The sequence below is a fragment of the Thalassophryne amazonica genome, chromosome 1 (assembly GCF_902500255.1).
Source record: "Thalassophryne amazonica chromosome 1, fThaAma1.1, whole genome shotgun sequence".
NCBI lineage: Eukaryota > Metazoa > Chordata > Actinopteri > Batrachoidiformes > Batrachoididae > Thalassophryne > Thalassophryne amazonica.
The window spans coordinates 12,409,694-12,416,516 of NC_047103.1; positions in this window are offsets into that span (position 1 = coordinate 12,409,694).

Below are 6,823 nucleotides of genomic sequence, written 5' to 3' on the forward strand. Positions count from 1 at the left end.
ACATACAACAAAACTTGTCCTCTACATTTAACCCATACTAATTACAGTTAGACACAATCCTAGGAGCAACTTAGAAAACCTGCTCCAGAGCACTCTTGACTTCAGACTGGAGCGACTGCTCATCTTTCGGCAGGACAATGACCCTAAGCACACAGCCAAGATATCAAAGGAGTGGATTCAACTCTGTGAATGTCCTTGAGTGTCCAAGCCAGAGTCCAGACCAGAATCAGATTGAACATCTCTGGAGAGATGGCGCTTGAGAGGTGCTGCAAAGAGGAATGGACAAAACTGCCCTAAGATAGGTGCACCAAGCTTATGGCATCATATTCAAGAAGACTTCTTCTTATTTTACTTGCACATTTTATTTGCACATTTTTAATGTGAACTATTCAGTATTTAGTGTATATTTATACATGGTGTACAGAGAGAGTGCAGCTCAAACCAAAGTCAAATTTGTTGTATTCTTGTGGATACTTGGTGAAGAAAGGCTATTCTGATTCTGATTTGAGGCTGTAATTGCTGCCAAAGGTACATTAACAAAGTATTGTGTACAGGGTGTGAATACTTATGTACATGTGATTTCTGGGTTTGTTTATTTTTTAATTAATTTGTAAAGGTTTCGAAAAAAAATTGTGGTGTCATTATGGGGTGCTGTGAGTAGAATTTTGAGGGGAAAAATGAATTTACTCTATTTTGGAATAAGACTGTGACATAACAAAATGTGGAAAAAATGAAGTGCTGTGAATACTTTCCAGATGCACTGCATTTTATATTTGACTCTGACAGATATGTTTTCCATGACCTGTTTGTGCTATAGATTTGTAAAGGAGCAGGACACTTGGGCCGCTATGTGTGGCTGTCTGCATGTCCACACAGCAGCCCACCAGGTCCACATATTGATCAGTTAGCTTGGCCTAATAGGAGAAAAGGAGCACGACTTGAGAAAGTCAATATGGTGAAAAAGAGACATCTTGCTCCTGTCCTGAGAGAGGCATTAGGGAGAGGAGTAAAGAGAAGGAAGAGAGACATATACAGAAGACACACAGGGCTGTTAGCATCTAGCAAAAAACAAACAAACAAAAACAATATAAAATAGCACATTAAAAATACTGAGGCTGTCAAGGACTCACACTTGTAGCAGAGACGTGTCCTGGGACCAGTGTCAGACTGGGTCTAAATTTTAATCCAGTGGTCTCCAGGTTCTGTCTTGTGTTGTACTCTGTATGGATGTCAACATAAGTGCAATCGGGGGCATTAGTGAATCTGAACAACTGCGATATTGTGTTGGGTCATAATTAATGCACAAAATATTTATTTATACAGTACCAGTCAAAGGTTTGGACAAACGTTCCCCATTCCAATTAAAAAAAAAACTTGACTGGTACTGTGGGTAAAAACAAAAAGCGGTCTTTTTCTGTTGATATTTTCTTCTTTGCTTTTTGACATTGTGTTCAGGTTGACTACATGTTGGGTTGGTCAGTTTATCCTTTTGTTGCTTTTGGCTGATATTAATGTTATAAATGCAGTACAGACAAAAAGATTTCTTTCTTGGTTTCTCCGCCCAGTACGCTACAAAGACAGTTTGTGATGATAATCAGAAAGTTATTGTAAAGCCTGTTTAAATTCAGCCTAATATACTTAATTATCATATACCTATAAATGATACACCAATATGATTGGATAAAACACTAAAGAATAAATAGCAATACACCCTTTTCGCGGACGGGTAATATTTTTCATACCACCCGAGTAATCAGCTTATCCAGACAGCGGAGTGACGCCACAACGAAGAGGCGCTGTTAGAGGAACTGTGAAATACTGGTGAGTCACTATTAATAATTTCTTACGTGTCCAACTTCGTAGGTTGCTCGTTAAAATTAAATTCATTAGTTCTAAAAGCCATCATAATTATTAATAGGAAAATGTTCTATTTTTTTCTACTAAGGTTTGAACTTTGTGTGTTTACACAGGAGAGAAAAGTGAGAAAATGTTAATGCCTGTTTGAGAAAAGTGTATAAAGTGTGTAGTGAGGGATTTTACAGCCTTAAAACAACTATAATAATTGTAAAAAATAACGCTGACTACTTCGCGGATTTCGCCTATCACGGGTTATTTTTAGAACGTAACTCCCGCGATATACGAGGGACCACTGTATATGATAAAATCGTTATCAAGTTGTTTTACCAATGAATATGGTTTTTTACACCCTTCAGAAAACCATACAACATTTATCATTTATAGGTATATGATAAAAACATTATCAAGTTGTTTGACCAATAAATATGGCTTTTTACACCCTTCAGAAAACCATACAACATTTATCATTTATAAGTATATAATAAAATCGTTATCAAGTTGTTTTACCAATGAATATGGCTTTTTACACCTTTCAGAAAACCATACAACATTTATCATTTATAGGTATATAATAAAATCGTTATCAAGTTGTTTTACCATACACCCTAAGGCCGAAGGGTGTATGGTTTTCTTCAGGGTGTATAAAGCCATATTCATTGGTAAAAGAACTTGATAACTGATAATATTACACCTAAAAGAATTTTGTCATCCATAACAGAAGTGGTCAGACATTGTACTTACAGTTGTGGTTGAATGTTTACATGCACCCATGATGACAATTCTACCAATTCTGCCAAGAAGAGTGGTCAAATATCCAGCCAGAATTACACCACAAATGTGATGGCTACCAAAAGTGTCTGACTGAGGTGCAGCTTGCTAAGGGACATTTAACCACGTATTAGTCAGGTGTATGCAAATATTTGAGCCTGTGTGTATAACCCTAACCTTGTGTGGATTAGAGAGGATCCAAAATAAATTCAAAATTCTGCACCCAAATCTTGTTTTTTTTTTTTTTTTTTTTTTCCTGCTGTACAGCCATTCCAACCTGGCAAAAAATAGTTCAAAGACATCATTAAAAAGACCGAAATTACCAGGACATCCCCATGATGAGTATACGTAAACTTTCAACCACACTTCTACTTATCTTTTTTTTTGTATTATTGGCACATTTAATGGGTCTAAAATATTTCTGTGTTACTGTATACATGTAAATTCATTTCTGGACAATGGGATCAGATCTGGTTTCTATGAGACCGATTTGGGTCGGCGCCATAATTTTGAAGAGCAGCAAATGGCTCAGGAGACTGAATGTCAAGCGGCATAAACAACTGAACAATGAAACAAGCAAATCCACAAGGAAAATGATAGTTTTACAATAATGAACTTGCTTCTCCAAAACCTCAATGTGTCTTTTAACAAAGTTTTGAATTAAAGCTCTTCAAGTACACTGAGGATTTCTGCCAGTTAAAAAACTCAAGTTCTCACCTTTCCCAAATGAGAATGAGGAAATTCTCTCAAAGCATTTTTTTGTTTTTGTTTTTTTTTCTTTAACTTTCTTAAGTAACTTTCCACACTGACTGCTTTTGACAAAGAAAAACAGCACTCACGTTAACTCAAGTAGGAAAAAAACACTCAGCAGGAGATTACACTAAGCAAAAAATTTATTTTTTTTTTTTAAATGGAGGAAAGCGGAAAAAACTGACACCCACCCACACATCAATACTTCGGTAGATCAATGTGTGTGTGAGCGTGTGCGCTCAGTACACCATTTCAGCAGAAATAAATAAATAAATTCATAGATAAACAAAAAAAAAAAAAAAGGAAATGGGAAAGCAGATAAAAGACTTAGGCATCACCACACACCTGGTTGAGTGATGCTACCCTGGAGGGTGGCTTCAATCTGATGTGTTTAATGTTGACGCTGGTGGCAAGAAACGCACACACTCACCCACTGTTTCAACCTGCCTGTCATTTCATTTTATGAGACCTGATTTACTCATTTCATTTATTTTATTATTATATGTGCAGCCATTTAAAACGCTCAAGGTGTGATGCAAATCCCTGCGTCTCTGACAGCGAGTACACCAACTGAGGCTCCATCATACCCTTCAGTGCCTTTGGCAGGAATGCCAACGCCAACCTGCAGCCAAAAGCTCAATTTTGCCACATTGTGCACGACCACCAACTCCTGCTTGGTTGGGTGGTTTAATTGGCTTCACTGCAGGCTGTCAAACTACCAGTTAGTTTGTCTTTTGGATCCAGTCTGGGTTTAAGGAGGCTTAAAAAGGGGACATATTGGGCAACATCTGCTTTTACAATTAAATACAGTTCAGGTTTCAAGGGAATTATCCTCAAAGTCTCACAACTGCTTATCTGCACATGATGGGGAGTAACAATTAGCTGAGACAATTCAACATTCTGTCTTTGGTGACTGTTGTTGCAGAAGTGTGTTGTCCATTTCTCAAAAAAGCCGTGTCCATACGAATGGGAGACACAGAAATGTCCCTTTATCCATGTATGTGGGTTTGATGTGCCTCATGGATTTGCTCCATTCAGCCAATCCGGCACCTCCTGCCCACTCAGCTCCTTTTCCTTCAAGTTTTCCATTACTCTGTCAATCCACCTCCACTACAGTCGTCCCTCCCGCTGTACCTCCACTCTAGTCACATTTACTACCACACATCGTTGTCTCATCCCACGTCCAGTATCAATACAACCTTTTTTCCTGTAGTTTGTTCAATCTTTCCGGCTTTTAGACCAGTTGATTCCTAGAACTCCACACAATCTTAGCATTCTCATTTTTCTGCACTCCCTTTACTGCCCGTGTCTCAGCACCATACTGCTGTATAAAACTGCAGTATTATTCAGTAACACAACACTTCGATAACCTCTAAATTATGACAATCAGACGGCATTTCAGTACCCATCATGCCTTGTTACTGTGTTATGAAACTTAAGAGTTCTTAGTTACGTTTGACACTGTAGAATAACTGTATTTTTAAAACCTGAAAACGATGTGGCAAAAACACAGTGGATCGTAACAGCCAGAACTACACATACTGGAAAAAAGTATTACCAGGTAAGTTTAGTTTCTACATGTAGTTTAGATTATTGTCAGTCAAATTACTTTCACGTCAAATCTCTCGAGGGTCTGGTGAGTCCAGGTGTCTAACCAGAGATGGCACAATGTGGAATGGGTACATATGTATGAGCATGAAGTTTCAGATTCAGAAAATGTTACTTTCATTCGTTTTGTCAAAATGTATAAAACTTAAAATAAAAAAAATGTCTTCCCAGAATGGTCTTAAGTAGAAACAGAACAGGTCTGTAGGGGCCTTGGAGCACTGCACTGTGGGAAATATATAATGATTTGCATATTGCCAAGGGGACAGCAGTGTTAGTGTGACTCCCAGTGGAGTTCATCCTCCCTACGGAGAGATGGAGTCCCCGAGGCCAGCTCCGTTACCTTTCTCTGTAACAAGGGATGCACGCGCGCGCGTGTGTGTTTTCAACTCCTAAAGTTATTAGAAACAAGTTATTTGAGTATTCAAGTGTATTTTTATTAACAGAGATACTCTCTGTGAACATACTTGTGTAGGATGTGAGCCACTGGTACAACCTCATCCAGGAACAAACTCCTCAGGTCAACTTCTGACTCCTAAGAGACAGACAAAAATACAGAAATCACAATCACCTACAACTCTGAAAATGTTATAAGCATGAAATGCTTGTGGATGATATCATTATTTTTCTGATGTGTGATAGGACCCCTGTACATACAGTGTTCTCTCCACCCCCACCCCAACCCAACAGGGTGCTAGGGAGTAATATAAAAATAATAATAAAAAGCACTGCACGTGGGTCATTTCTATGACAACAAGACACGGTTAATAACAACCTTACAGTGCACACAGTGCTAACAAAATGTCACAGTAAACATTTAGAGTCTGTCCAATCTGCTCCCACAGAGTAACTGTGGGACACATAACTTTTTTCTCTATTGTGACAGTATTTGTGTTACATGTCATGCAGTAATAGACAGATACAGCCAAAACAATCTTCTCCATTTTACTGCTCGTCACGGTGAAAACTCTTGTTGGCAACATGTATAACAGAAGGACAGGACCACACCCTACTGCACTGCTCCTGCACCCTCCTCCTCTCAGTTTACATCAATACATTACATATCAATGTGTAGTGTGCAGATAGGCTTTATGGTTTTCATATTTAACAGTTTACAGTTGCACATTTCATGTTATATACATTGAAGTACAGGACACTGTCACACTGTCAAGTTAATTCTGAAAAGCTGACAACAGCAGCAGGAGCTTCTCTTGAACTCAGTGCAAGATCACCTCATTTTTTTTAAAAAAAGTAAAAATACCAAAAACTGCATCATGTGCTGCAATGTACTACAGTATGTAAGAAATTTTAAAAAATCAAATTATACACCAAAAACATGAGCTGTAGTGTGATGCTTTTAAATATGACATCTATACTCAGCTGTACCAACTGCACAACTACTTTGTCACTTCTTTGTCATGTTCTCAATTTTTGTCAATGACTATCTCCTCCCCACAACACACACTTTGGTTATAAATGCTGTCAAACAAGTCTGCACAAGCCACAGAAAGGGTGAAGACCCTTTCTGTGCTGGTCTTCAGGCAGAGTTTGTTCTGCCAAACAATTCCTGTCCATCAGTCACACACCCATGTGGCATTTCCAACTGTGTGGACCAATCAAAACCTATCACACTTGGCGTGAGTGTTCTACCAAAAATATCTCCTGTACTGTGCAAGTTTGGTGCAAGACTATTGCACTGCCCACAGTGCACACTGGGCACGTGAAATACTGAACACGCATAGTTACGAGTGTCCATCCATCCTTCTCTCCATGAGTCTTTCAAACAACTTCTCAACATTTGGTAGATTTTAATGAAACTTCACAGCTTCCTCACAGCTCTCTC